The sequence below is a fragment of the Crocodylus siamensis genome, chromosome 15 (assembly GCF_052110815.1).
Source record: "Crocodylus siamensis isolate JL-2025a chromosome 15, ASM5211081v1, whole genome shotgun sequence".
Classification (NCBI taxonomy): Eukaryota; Metazoa; Chordata; order Crocodylia; family Crocodylidae; genus Crocodylus; species Crocodylus siamensis.
The window spans coordinates 22,570,658-22,585,825 of NC_143409.1; the positions used below are offsets into that span (position 1 = coordinate 22,570,658).

General features: G+C 44.1%; 1 protein-coding gene across 3 annotated transcripts in view; it reads right to left on the minus strand.

The window, feature by feature from the left end:
* The window catches only part of TMOD2 (tropomodulin 2), a 54,408-nt gene extending 39,441 nt beyond the window's left edge, over positions 1–14,967 (minus strand). The window contains exon 1 of one of the 3 annotated variants that reach the window (XM_090029388.1): positions 14,817–14,967. The gene's annotated coding sequence lies outside the window, so the exon portion shown is untranslated. The remainder of the gene's footprint in view (positions 1–14,816) is intronic. The other 2 variants (XM_090029389.1, XM_090029390.1) reach the window with 2 other exon arrangements.
* Between the last annotated feature and the right edge of the window lie 201 nt (positions 14,968–15,168).

Here is a 15,168-nt window from a genome sequence, read left to right on the forward strand (position 1 = left end):
CAGTTATAGTTACTATCGTGGCAGAGTTCTGGGTTAATTCTGTACCTGTATTTCACCAGAATCACTTTTACTTTGATGCCAAAGGAACCAGGAGACTGAACAATTCATCACAATTCAGCTGAAGAAGGGTATGCCTTCTTGAGATAGAATCATAGAAAATTAGGGCTGGGAGGGACATCAGGAGGCTATCTAGTCCAACCCCCTGCATAAAGCAGGACCATCCCCAGGTAGATCATCCCACCCAAGTGTTTGTCTAGCTAGGTCTTAAAAACCTCCAAGGATTGAGAGCCCCTAACCTCTCTGGGTAACCTGTTTCAGTGTTTTACTAGCCTCCTAGGGCACTTGTACACATGACAATGTTACCATGTACACATGACAAAAATTTGCCTTTGTGTGGCTTAATGCCATCACACTTTACACATATGCAAGTTTGGGGCGGGGGGGGTTAAATTAGTTTGCATTATCACAAACTAAACCACATCCTGATGTAGTTTAGTTTACAAAATTGCAACTTGGAACATTGCAGTCATTAATCTGTCAGCTCACCCTCCAGCTGTGGGAGAGTCAGGGAGGCCCTGCCAAAAAGAAAAAAAAGGATCAGGCTCCTCACCACTTCTGCTTTCAGTAGGCATCTGCGGCTGCCAGGACACCTGGGACTGCCTGGGAATGGGCTAGCTTGTGCCTGGGGCAGCGTAGGGAGGTGGCTGGGTGTACTGGTGGCTGGAGAAGGTGGTGGGACGATGCATGGGGTGCTGGAAGCCCAGGCAGGCTTGGGAAAAGGTTAGATTGGGCGCCTCCAAGCTGGGACAGCACCCAGCCCACTCACAACATACCCAGTTGGCCCCGGGGGGACACCGCTGCTAAGGAGGAGAGGAGCGGAGCCCCCCGTAGCTCAGGGGCCACTTGGCCCACTGGCAGCTTGCCTCCTGGCCGTGCAAGAAGCAGGCAGGCTTCACTGGAAAAAGAAAAAGGATTGTCCCCTTGCTGCTTCTGATTTCAGCAGACACCTGCAGCTGCCAGGACAATGATGTGTATATAGTGACAGAAAAATAAAACCCACTGTGTCAATGTAAAACTCACTTTCAGTTTAGGGGGCATTGAATGCAACCCTGAAGGACTAAACCCGTCACATGTATAAGCGCCCCTAGTGAGAAAGTTTTTCTTAATATTTAACCTAAACTTCTCTTGCTGTAACTTGAGACCATTGCTCCTTGTTCTGTCATCTGCCACCACTGAGAACAGGTCCAGCTCCATACTCTTTGCAACCTCCCTTCACGTAGTCTTAGGTCGCTATTAAATCCCCTCTCAGTCTTCTCTTCTCAAGACTAAATAAGCCCAGTTCCCTCAGCCTCTCCTCAGAAGTCATGTGTCCCAGCCCTCTAACCATTTTTGTTGCCCTCCACTAGACTCTCTCCAATTTGTCCACATCCTTTCTGTAGTGGAGTGCCCAAAACTGGACACAGTACTCCAGATGTGGCCTCACCAGTGCTGAATAGAGGAGAAAAATTACTTCCCTTGATCTGCTGGCAACACTCCTACTAATGCGGCCCAGTATGCCATTAGCCTTCTTGGCAGTAAGTTTGGCTCATATTCAGCTTAATATTCCACTATATTCCCCCAGGTCCTTTTCTGCAGAGCTGCTGCTTAGCTAGTCCGTCCTCAGCTTGTCGTGGCACATGAGATTGTTCCATCCTATGAGTAGGGTTTTGCACTTTTCCTTACTGAACCACATTGTTTGGACATTTTCATATGATTAGCATCCCCACCTTGGTAAATGGCTCCAGTTGGAGATGTTTGTTAGCTTTGTGCATGTAAACAATGCCCCCTGCCCTTCTGTGATGCTTCCCACCCTGTTTCTTGCTGTTTGAGTGTGCCTACATCACTTGTTTTTTAGAGAGTACATCCAATTTTCTGCTTTTGTTCTAAGCATTGCATGACATAAATCTATGTCTTGGGATGCTCTGGTGAAGTGGCATCCCCCAGATCCTGATGCACACCTCTGATGTCAACAGGTCATCCCTGAACCTGCACTTTTCCAGACTGAAGAGTCCTATGGCAGCCTCTCTTCATAAGGCCTATTCTCTTGCCCTCTGATCATGCATGTGGCTCTCCTCTGGACTCTCTCAAGCTCCTCCACATCCATCTGGAATTGTGGAGTCCAGAACTGGATGCAGTACTCCAGCTGTGGCCTCACCAAGGCTGAGTACAGTGAGAGGATGACATCCTGAGATTTACTTGAGAAGCATTTATAAGCAAGCCAGAGTTTGGTTTGCTGTACCAGCTACGACATCACATTGGTGGCTCATGTTCATCTTGTGGTCAGTCAGGACCCCCAAGTCTCTTTTGGCCATGGTGCTAGTGAGCGTAGCACTGCCAAGGCTATAAGCGTGCTATCAGGTTTTTTCCCCAAGGTGAAGTACCTTGTATTTGTCAGTATTGAACATCATTAGGTTTGTATCTGCCCACTTTTTGAGCCTATCCAAGTCAGCCTGGAACACTAGCCTATCCTCAGGTGTGGACGCTCTACCCCAAAGTTTAGTGCCATCGGCAAACTTGGCCAGTCCACTTCTGACACCAGTATCCACATCGTTGATAAAGACATTAAAGAGAACAAGTCCAAGGATGGAGTCTTGGGGGACACCACTGGTCACGGAGCACTATGATGATTCACTTCCGTCAACCACCACTCTCTGGGTCCAGCCTCAGAGCCAATTCCCCAGCCGTCGGACTCTGATGTAGCCAAGGCCACAGTTGGCCAATTTTTCCAAGAGTAGATCATGGGACACCAGATCAAAGGCTTTTTTAAAGTCCAGATATATGATGTCAATCTCTTCTCCCTTGTCCAGGTGATAGGTCACCTGGTCAGAGAAGGAGATGAGATTGGTCAGGCAAGGCCTACCCACAACAAACCCGTGCTGCCCATCCCTCAGGATGTTGCTATCAGCCAGCTTGTCAAGAATGGTCTCTTTGATAATTTTTTCCAGAATCTTTCCAGGGATTGAGGTCAAGCTGATTGGCCTGTAATTCCCAGGATCTACTTTCCTTCCTTCAAGATGGGTACCACATTGGCCTTCTTCCAATCTTCAGGTACTTTACCTGAGTGCCAGGAGTTTTCAACTATCTTTGCCAGTGGCTGGGCTATGACTCCTGCCAGCTCCTTAAGTACACTGAGGTGCAATCTGTCAGGACCCACTGACTTGAAGGTGTCCAGCCTCTCAACTCCTTAATACAGTGGTTTTAACCCCTTAATACAGTGATTTCAGCCTACGGTCAGCAGACCCCTGTGGGTCCACAGACTATGTCTAAGGGGTCTGTGAAAGATGACTATGATTAATCAAAAGTATGCGAATACTTACCCTTACAATTCAAAAGGGTCTGCACCTCCATACAAAATTTCCAAAGGTGTCCACACCTCCATTCAAAATGTTTTCAGGGTACTCAAATGAAAAAACTAAAAAGATTGAAAACCACTGCCTTAATACTATGTTACATCCCCTGCTGTGTTATAATCCATACATGGTCACACCCTTACAACTGTTCTTCAACAGTAAGCAGTCTTGAATTTTTGGTGATGCCACAACATTGTCAAATTTTACTGTTTCTATAGAAGTTTATTTTTGAGATGGAATGAATGCAGTATTGGAATTAATCTCTCAGGTTAGGAGATTTACCTCCGTTTGGATAATTCTCTTAGGAACTACTCAAGTGCCTTGTATCAGGATGGCCTTCCATGGGCTAGCAGCTGTAGTGGCTATTTTCTGTTTGATCAGGCCTTTGGGGCTTTTTAAAACATAAACTAGTGACCTGAAAAAGTAGTGTCTCTGGAGTCCTATAGAGATGAAGCAGCTCTATAGTGATCTATAGTGATATGCAGACGGTGTAAAGCAGTGTCCTAGAATCCCCCATCTTTGCTTCTGGATTGTAAACAAAGAAGGAAGCTACACTCACTGTATAATGCTACGTGCAGGGAAGGACTGATGTACTTGTATGAGTAACTAAGTCCCACAGAATCTTCCAGATTTTATAGAAAACGCTGATTTTTATAGTTGGATCTGAGAAAATTTTCATCCCTTTTACAAAGCCTGAAAATCTGTTTTGAATGGAAAGACTGACTCGCATCTAACTATGTTAGCACAAGGAAAGCTATTGTGATTAGGGGCCAGAAAACTAATCTACTTTAAACTATTCCAGTCATATTGGCAGATATTTGAAGGGTGACAGATTTGAAACTAATCTGAAAGTGTGGAAACATTCCTCGCTTTCTTTGAATAGCCTCAGAGAGCTAAACAAAAGCATATGAAACAGGTGGAACAAATTACACTTACATAGATACCAGACCCATTAAATAGGACCATTATGATTCAGACTGGTTTTCATGTAACACAAACAGATGCACAGTGAAACTGGGATGACTGTTCTGTACCATCCAAGTAATGGAGCTCTCCAAATACACAATCCAATTTCAGCATGATGAGCTCTGAAAATCAAGTTGTTGAAAGCAGAATCCATTTTTGAGAATTCTCCATTATTTGACAATTGCTTTACTCCCAACTCTCACTTTCTGTGTCACAGTGTCACTCTTTGGCTTTGAAAAATTAGCTTTAGAATCAAAAATAGTTCAGATATCTCAAGAGACTACCCTAGATGCCTAGGCCCAGCTCATCACAAAAGTAAAATGCTGGTGCACAATGAAGTATGAAGGCCTACAGTTTTTTTCTGTGTACAATCAAAAATGGCTTTAGTGATAAGTCCTGCTAAAAGAAGGAAAAAATGGAAGGAAGACATATAGATAACAAAGGTGGAAAAAGAAGACTAATCATGTGAAATGTCTCTTTATAACATTAGGCACCAGAGCTGCTGACAGAAGTGACAATTTGCCTGATCTGGCCCCAGAAAGCAGTCTGCAGCAGTGACCAAACAGAAATTCACAGTTGCAGACCATTTTAAAAGGGCCTGATCCCATGAAGATCTGAATCCTCATTGCAGGATGGTACAGATGAACATGCCCCAAAACAACACTTTCTGTTGTTACTTGTGTCTGTGGGGCTCCCAGCCTGTTACTGTTTTCAGAATGGGAGGGGGGAAGGGAGCAGAGGGAGTTTGGTTTGGGGGTGGGGGGGTGGTTTAACCAGTGTTGGAGGGTTGGGAGGGTGGACTGGAGTCCCCCCGGGCTGGGGAGGCTTCAATCCACCCAACCCTCCCTCCAGTGTCAACTGGGGAACCCCAAGAATTAGCTCCCTTGGCTCTCTTTTCCCACTCTGAAAACACCATCCGGGCTGGGTGGAGGGAATGGTGTTGCTAGAGAGGCCAGGCTGCAGGCTCACAGCAAATAGCTGGAATCCCCAACTCCTGGACCCAACAGCAAACTTCTGTTGGGTGCAAGGGATTGTTGCAACTCATAGCACTTCCTGCAAAGTGCTATGAGTTGCAATGGTGCTCTTGTCTACACCCCATGATTAATGTAGTACAATACGTGAATTAGCAATCCAGCATTATACACAATAAGAAACTTGCTCTGTTAGCCTTACTGTCTTTTCTGGGAGCCAGTTAAGACTGGTCCTACGGGTTCCTCTTTGAACTTTCTCTTCTGTGTGCTCCTGCCAAATCATTTTGGGAATCTCCAAGGAGTTCTAGAATCTATTTAAGGAGTTCTAGAATCTATTTTGATACTTTCTTTGGCTATCCCAGTATGACTGCTCTGGTTCTGCCTAACTTTCCTGATCCAAGTTATTCCACTACTCAAGCCACAGTCTAATCAAATGTCTAATGCTTTGTTGGATTGGACCCTTCCAATGAGAGTATATTAAGATGCAACTTTCTTTTTACTTGTGCTCACCTCCATTAATAATAAATAACTGCGCAACCACTTCCTTTCCTTGACTGGTGATTCCTCTTTCACTATGTTGATTTTGCGGGAAATCCTTTAAAATATTTATTTCCTCAACATACCCACGCTGAAGTGGACCTTTCTATGCTGCTCTAAAATAACTGATGTCTGTTTCTGATCATAGATGTTAGTAAGAAGGCAGGGTAGGTTTGCACCTTTACAGACCAAATAAATCAGAGAAGTATAGCATAAACTCTTGTAAGCAGAAGGCTTACTTCATCAGATGCTGTCAGTAAAGACATATGTCTTTTTTTCCTTAGTTAACCCAGTTTATTGGTACACATGCACACACAAACAAACAAAGGCCTTCCCTACCTGAAAACACAGGTGAAATTTTCACTGAATTTAAGCATAACCAGCTAAGGTCACTGACATTTCTGCATTAATCATTTAATTAAAAGCAGGTGCTAAAAGCTATCCAGATGTTAACAGAGGTTTCTTTCCACAGACAAATTAGAATTAATATCCACAAACACAGACTATCCCTGGGCTTTTTTCATTTGATTGATTTATTATACTGTGGACATGCTAACTCTCTAGGTATTCATTTGATTATTAATATTATTCTAATCCTAGCAGAGTGTAAACAAGACTATATTTCATGTAAAAAAATAATGCAGGGTTCCTGTTTTTCTCTCTGGTGAATTATCTCATTAAATTTCCATTAACACATTTTCAGCCTATTTGATGGATACTGTCTCTCTCTAAATGCAGGGTTTCCCCTTAGGGCAAATCTTGTGTTAGTTTATGTCATCTTCCTAGGAACTGTATTAGTCTCATGTTGTGTTCCTCATGTAGTTCCATGTTGAGAGTTACCATATCCTAACATTAAGCTAAAACTGGACTTTTAGAATGATCATTCAGAAGTCAAAAAGTCCCTTCCAGAAGTGTGATGCCTTTATGTATCCTGGTAATGCATATTTCTCGGTAGTTTGTACCAATTTGTTTCTTTATCAAGGACCTAACCACTCCTCAGTCAAATGAAATGCATCCATTTGCTTTAATGGCAATGGAGCAATTCCTTGACAAAGAAACTACCACATTAATTACATATACACACACAGTCTTTAATCCAGATAAGAGGAAAGATTTTATTGCTGGGGAATACAAAAAATCTGAAGTATCAACATATCCTCTCCACTTCTGATGCAGAAGTGATCTCCAGAGAGGTTGTTCAATAATTTTGATTTCAAATTATTATTTAAGTAATATCCATAGTGTTATTCATAACTGTCTGAAACATGATAGGAACTAAGGGAAACACAATAGTTTTCTTTTCTGCAATTGTATCCATTTACAGACTGCTACTGGTTGGGGTTAAAATATATCATATCCATTGGAGTTGTTCCCATATGCAAGATTATTGTTACTAAGTGTACATTAACAGTATGTGGACTTCTTTAGTTGGAGCTGGTGAACTAGTAAGGGCAGATTCTTTTGTTTTTTCTTTTTATCTTGGTAGATGAAAAGCATTTAAGTAAGAATGGAGGTGAAGAGAGAATGCAGAGAATCAGCACAAGAAGAGGCAGTGTGGTTTATTAGTGGTTAGCTCATGAGGATAGAGTGCACCTCTCTTGGGTTTAGTTCATAATTCTGCTGTATTATCTGGAAAAAGTCATCTGATTTTCTCCATCTCTAAAAGAGGGGTGATAACATTCACTTCACAGGGCTGCTGGATAGTTTGATTGATGTTTGCATGATAATTTGATAGCCTTCTATGAGAGTCATGTAGGGCTCAATCCTGCAATTTACTGGTCAGCGCCTACAGGTTAGGAGCACCCCCCAGCTCCCACTGACTTCAGAATTTTGTCTGCCCCTTTTCAGCCTCAAGCCCTTAAGTCCTGTAGATGAAATCTATCTAGCACCTTCTGCACCACTTAAGATCAGTATACAGGGAAATGAGGGATGCACATGGGGTGGCTATTCAATGATTAGAACATCTCAGGAATGATGGCTATACTATCAACACTTCAAACCAGTCCTCAGCTTTCTACCCTGGCTTCCCATAGAATATCAAATCAATTTAAAGATCACAGTTGTTCTCTTCAACTGTTCAGTGGCCTGATCCTGAATATCTAAAAGACCTCCTAAAGCTTGGGGATGAAGGATGGTAGCTGGAACTTTGCTGGAAAATGAGCTGTGGAATGAACTCCCCAAGGAAAGAAAGAGTACCAGGGACCTCCCCATCTTCCACTCCGAGGGCAAAAGATACTTATTTGACTTGTCCTTCCTGAACATAAACCACCACTAATAATAAAACAAATCAAATAAATCCCTACCAAAACAAAACACTCCACCCACTTCTGCCTGAGGAAAGACGATGGAAGAACATGGCAGATATTAGCCATATCCTTTATTACACTAGGAAAGGGCACTCAGGCACTGGAGTCCACTGTGAGAACCCAAACAGAACACAGAGGCACATCGTTCTCCCTTGCCTCCCTGCCAATTCTCTATGTAGTAAATCCTTTGTTATAAAACATTTGAACAATCCCCTCCTAGTTCTGATTATTTCAATCAATACTCTGTTAGAAATAAGAAAAAGTATGAAAGCCATTTCTATTTCACATTCCTTTGCATCTCCATAATTTAATAGTCGTTCAGAAAATTAATTCCTCAGAGACATGGAAAATTTAATCTGAATCACTATGTAGTCTACTAAAAATCACCACCTGAGTCAAAATAAAATCTAGAACTAACACACTGAAATATTTCCTTTCCCTTTGTATTACAGGTTTCCCCGCTTTATGCAGGTTCTGTATGTGCAAATCTGCTCTCATGCGATGACCCTTTTTATACCAAAAGTTTGTTATATGCAAGGTAAATTCACTCTTATGCGACCAATGTTGTAGAAGCCCACAGTCAGCTGCTTTGTGCAGTGCGCTGTGGGAGTGACATGCACCAAAATATAGTCTCCCGTGTTGATCTGTGCTCCTCACTCGTTGTCTGCGACATGTGTTTCTGTAGTTGCCATTACCATTATGATAGTGCCCTGTGCTTGTGTGTACTATCTGCTGTTGGTGAGTACGAAAATTGTCTTGTAAAAATGGTAAAAATGGGTCTGGAGGTCAATACAGTTGAGGTCTTGAAATGTATCCCTATTTGTTATATTGTAAAGTGGGTTCCCTTTATGCAAATTCAAGTTATGTGCCATTTCCCAGGAATGCACGTACAGCATAAAGCGAGGGACACCTGTATTATCCTGTGACTGCTTATTTACCTTAGATTTAAAGGGGGAAAAAATCCATTACCTAACAGTGGCCACATCTACATGAGATGCTTACTGCACAGAAACTCATTAGTACTGTGCAGTAGTGTCACAGGGCACGAACTGTGATGCTACTGTGTAGTAGTTGCAAGCTACTGCGCAGTCAGCATCACCCAGGAGCTGTGCGGAGACGCTACTGCTCAGTAATGCCAGCTACTGTGCAATCATTTAGTATTTGGTTATGCAAGTACTAAATGACTGTGTAGTAACAACTGCGCACTCAGTGTCTCATGTAGACATGGCCAGTGCTACTCACTAAAACACAACCATTAAGAGCTAAGTTAGTGTTTTTACTAGAAACAAACATGTTGGGGAATAACTATACACACAACTTTTCCAAAGTTTTTACAAACTGTGTGCAGTATTTATTAACTTCTCAAGATACACAGCAAATGTTTAGACTTTGTTTCTGTACTTGAAAAATAAATAACCTTATCCCAAAGCTGATGCCAGAAAATTTAAGCTCCCACAAAGAAACAAAAACATTAACAAGAATTGTTTGACGGTTTTGGTATTTTCATGTGAAGTTATAGCAAAGAAAAATAACTACAGGCTCTGGATTGATTTAGGAAAGTATCTCAGTTCAAACTGCATTTTCGAACACACTCTTAAGTCCCACTGAAGATAAACGTGTATGCATGCTTGATTTTCTTTTCCCCCTGAACAAAAGCTAAGAAGAAAGTGCTAGACTCATAATCAGAGGGAGTAAAATACTTCTAATTATCCAGAAAATATAGGTCATGATAATGCCAGATTCTTCCGACAGCTTGGCCAGTATGCCTATACTCTGGAAGTGGACAACCTATCCAGGTGGTAGTGTATGCCAATCGCAGAGACTGGTTATTGACAACAATCATATGTACTCATGTGTTGAACTGATGTTTTATTTGGTGGCGTGGGCACTTGTGAGATTTAACACTAGTATTGGCAGAGACTGGGAACAAAGATACCAATTAGTGTTACATGCAACAACAATAATTAGAGGCCTGGGAAGCATAACTTATGAAGAAAGGCTGAAAGAGCAAGAGTTATTTACTCTGGAGAAGAAAAGACTGAGTGGGGATTTGATAACAGTCTTCAAATGCCTGAAGGGTAATTATAGAGGATGAAGATGGGCTTTTCTTTGTGGCAGTAGGGGACAAGACTAGGAGCAATGGCTTCAAGCTGCAGCAGAAGAAATTTAGGTTGGAGATGAGGAGGATCTTCTGACTCTCAGGATGGTCAAGCATTCAAACAGGCTTTCTAGAGAAACTATTAAATCTCCATCACTTGGAAATTTTCAAGAGCAAGTTGGATAGACACTTGGCTGGAATGTTTTAGTCAGGAATGATTCTACCTTGAGCAGGTGGCTGGACTAGATGACCTTGTGAGATCCCTTTCAGCCCTACTTTGCTACTATCCTATGTGATGGATCTTCAGTAGGAGAACAGAAATAGAATATCTTCCACTTCAGTAGAAAGTGGAAGAAACTACTCCCTTGTTTTATATGGGTCACCAAATATTTAATGCTAGTTATAGCATGTTAACACCTTCCTGTCACCAGCAGTCTGCACTAAATTCTATTCTATTCTATACAAATAAGAACCTCCTTATGCCACCGTCTTCACCATACAAGATGTGTTCCCCAGAAGACAGGTTCTTGTGGTCAGTTACCACAGAGGTTGGCAACCCTTTTGGGAAGAGTGCCAAAAACACCCACAACTTAGACTTGTAAGATGTTGGCAAGCCAGCCAGATGGCGGGGGAGCTGCGAGGGCCCCGATCCTTGTTGTGGTAGTGCAGCCGTGGCCTCTTCCCCACTGTTCACCCTGAGGCACACGTGTCAAGCATGTGGCATTCTCTGGCACCTGTGCCAGGGGTTGACTACCCCTGAGTTACCAGTTTCCCAAACTCTGGGTCACTGAAAGAAGTTGAAAGTGCGATCTCACCCACTGTAAATGCAAAGCTAGCACATATATCATGGATATTATATTTAGCAGCATTTAAAAAAAAAACATTCACAGGAAATGGAGGACTAGGTTGTCCTGAATTTGTCTATCTCTTTTTCTATCTCTCCTTTACATTTCTAGGGTTCCCTTTACCTCACTATCTGATAACCTCACAGTCTCCTGTGTATTTATCCCCACAATGCACCTGAAGACAGGGAGATGCTATTATTCCCATTTTATAGAAGCCCACAAACATTCAGTTGTCTTGCCCAAGATCATGCAGGAAGTATATTGCAGACTATTGACCCAAGTCTCTAAAACCTAAGCTTCCAATTTAACCCTCAGGTCATTTCCTCTTATCATATAGCACCTTGTTCCATGAATAGCTTTGTATCGACATAGTCACAGAACAAAATACCTGCGAAACAAGAGAGAAAAGTAACAGAACCTGACAGAGGCTAGGCTATAAATGTATGGTATTGACAGCTGCAGTGCAATCATCAGTAATATGTATGGGTTTAAACAACTGTTATTGCACCTTCCTTGTGCTGTTCTTTCCCCATTATATGGGTTTTGAGCATTTTAGCAGCTAACAAACTAATAGAAACCATTCAAGGTGTGGGCAACTCAGTAACTCTAACAATAAATAGCATGAGGAGTTCTGCATTGAAACATACAGCATATTTTTTAATTTTACAGCAGATGGATCAGACACAGGAGGTCCTGGAACAGACAAGACTGTTTGTTCTTTTTTCAATGTTGGCAACATTAGTATGAAAACTGTAGATTGGTGACATTACAGTAATATTAATTTCACTCTCACTGCCCAAAGATATCCAATGGAGCTGCCAGTTCACCTACTGCTTTCCCCAAAATTCTCTGCTTTGCAACTGGAATTGTCAGAATTCTGTATCTTCCTGCAATACTTAAGGTAAAAATGGATAGAAAAAAATAACCCAATGTAACTCGCTTTTACAAATCAGATTAGCACAATATAAAAAGATCAAGCTGTACTGCTAAGCAGCACTGCATCAGAGCTGAAGGCACATACTTTCAACTGGATAAAGAATCCAAAACAACCTCCAGCATAGACCTTGCATACACAGCCACGTATCATAAAGGGAAGCTACCTGGACTAGGTATAGGCATTCAAAAAGCCCAAGGTAGAATCAACCTAAGTTATGTGGTTTTCTGTAAACAGCATAGTTTAGACTGGCAGCGAACAGAAAATGCATACGCCCCTAGCAATAAAATCTGAATCGCTACTTCATTAGAATTTCCGCAAACAACTTGCACATGTCAATAACAACTGACGTCCATAGATCTTGCCTGCTGGGAATCATAAAATAGTGGAAACAAAACCACTAATAATCTGGGAAAAAAATCTGGTTTAGCTGTGAAGTGGTGAAATGTGTAACTGGCACAAAAATAAGTTATTCGAGAGCAATGAGGATTCTGAGTGGAGAAATTCAGGGGGGCCTAGATAAGCTGTATGAATGGGCAACACAGGAGCTGAAGAGATTCATGTTAGCAAATGTGAAGTAATGGATAAATTAAAGAGGGTAATAATTGGAGCTACTGACTTGTTTTATGGTGTATTTAATTAACCTTAACAATCCAGAAAGAGACCTGAGCATCAGACTGGCTAGCTCAGTGAAAACACCAACTCAATGAGCAACAGCAGACAGAAATGCAAGCAATAAGTCAGGAAGCAAATGAATGGAGACAAATACTGACAACAGTCTACTGCCAATGTCTGAATGAATGGTACCTCTCTCACTCATGCCTGAACATTGTATTAATTTCCCCAGTCACTATAACCCATGAAAGGGATTACATGAGGTAGTGATTAAAACAAGGGACTGGGTTTGATGACCCAGGAAGCCCCTTCCAGCCTCATGTTCCTATACCAAGAAGTAGACGGCAGAAACACAAGCAATTCACCAGCAAAAATGGACAAGCCAGTCATGGACAAGTGTCCATACAGTGACAGACCAGCTGTTTACCTGGTCATATACAAAGCAAAAATGTGTTAGAAGAGTTTTCTACTAAAATGCAATGATCACTTCTGCCCAAAGTATCCCAGAGTTTTACATGCCATAAAAATACAATTAATTGGTTCCTTGACTTGCATTTGACACTTGATCCCTATACTTGACATTTCTATCTTTTACAATGTTGTTTGATATTTCAGCTTTACTATAATTTTTAATTGGTTTATAGTGCAGGTCATATTAAGGTGGCCTGTGAATCTTCCCACTGTTAACATAAGAACATAAGCACTGCCAGGCTGGGTCAGACCAATGGCCCATCCAGCTCAGTATCCTGCCTCCCCAGGGTTTTGGCAGAAGTGGATGCTAGAGGGAAAGCCAGATAGATCTACAGTGATCTATCCCCTATTCATTGTCCTCCCTGGCATCAACCATTATTTGTTTAGAGATGCCAGAGGAAACATTTCCAATTGTTCTCTTCAAAGGCTATTAATAGATGAATAGATCTATTGACCATGAATTTGTCTAGTCCTTTTTTGAACCTGGCTATGCTTTTTGCCTCTAGCACCTCCTGTGGCAATGTATTCCACAGGTTAGCTATGCACTACATAAAAGAGCATTTTCTCTTGCTAGTTTTAAATCTGTTCCCTACTAGTTTCAGCGTGTCTCCCCTAGTTCTGTTACTCTGGGACTTGGCAGACAACAGCTCCCTTTATGACTGCATAAAGGGTCCACACCCTTTATGACTGTATAGACTGTTATCATAGCCCCCCTTTTGATGATGTTCTCCATTTTGTTTTCTAGTACATCCTGAACAATGCCCAACATTTTATTGGCTTTTTTGGTTACGGCTGCATGTTGAGCTGAGGTTCTTAGAGAACCAGCTACAGTGACTCCAAGGTCTCTTTCCTGAGTCATAAGATCTTGTTCAGGACCCAGCATTGTGTATGTACAGCTGCAGTTATTTATCCCCAGCTGCTTTACCTTCCACTTGTCAACACTGATGCTCATCTGCCCTCTTCCTGCCCGCTCCCCTGGCCTGGTGGTTGGGCTACGTTTCAGGCTCAGTGACATTTCTTAGATTCCTCCACCTGTCCCTCCCAGCGCTGTAACACATACTCACTCTACTCTGACTGCAAGAGTTTGGGCATCTTGACGTTTCATGGAGGGCAAAAAGCTTTGGCTCAGCAAAGCCACCATGGAAGAGCACTGTTATCTCCATATGACACCGCAGCCTGCACTGTGCTCTTGAGGGCCAGTTTTCAGGGGGTTTCAGGGGTTGCCTTTCCTAGCAAATGCCTAACCCCTGCTGGCGTCTGTCTTTCTGAGATGCCTTTGTTCCGCGGCAGGAGGAGAGATCTGAACACAGCCCCTGTCAGGCCTGTGGCCTATCAAGGAAAAGGGGGCGAGGATGAGAGACAGAGACCGTGCAGCATCCTCCTGTCAGGAAAATGCCCCCCTAGCCCTCGCCTTGGCGCAGTCCTTGGAGCAGAACCGCTGCCGGCCCGCGAGAGGGAACCGCGGGGCTGCGGGGAGCCGCGCCCTGCCCCGGGCACGGGCACCTTCCCCGCCAGCTCCTTCAGCACCGCCGAGCGGGGCGGGGGGGCTGCGCCGCGGGGGGAACCCCCGAGCCCGCCGGTCCCCGCCGCAGCGCAGCGCATCCTGCCCCGCCCGCGGCAGCCGGGCACGGCCGCGGGGGCGGGCGATGCCCGGGGCCGCGTGGACCGGGGGTCGCAGCCTTACCCCGCCCGCGGCCGGGCTCTGTCCGGCCGTCCGGGGGTCGCCGCCGGTCCGGCCGCCCGCCCGCAGCGCAGCGCAGCCCTGTCAACAGGCAGGTCCCTCCCGGCGAGGCGAGGCGAGGCGATGCGAGGCGGCTGCGCAGCCTCCGCGGCGGCCGGGCCCGGCGCCGGGCCGAGCACGCTGGGACTCGTAGTTCCCGGCCCGCGAGGAGCTCGGAGGAGCGCTCGGCCCCCGGCTCTCCGCTCGCCGCCTCCCCGAGGGGCCCCGTGCAGCGGCCGCACGACCCGGCGAGGCCCCGGGCCGGCCCGTGGCCCGGGGTCCGGCGCGCTCCGGGGCACGCTCCCCCGGCGCGGGC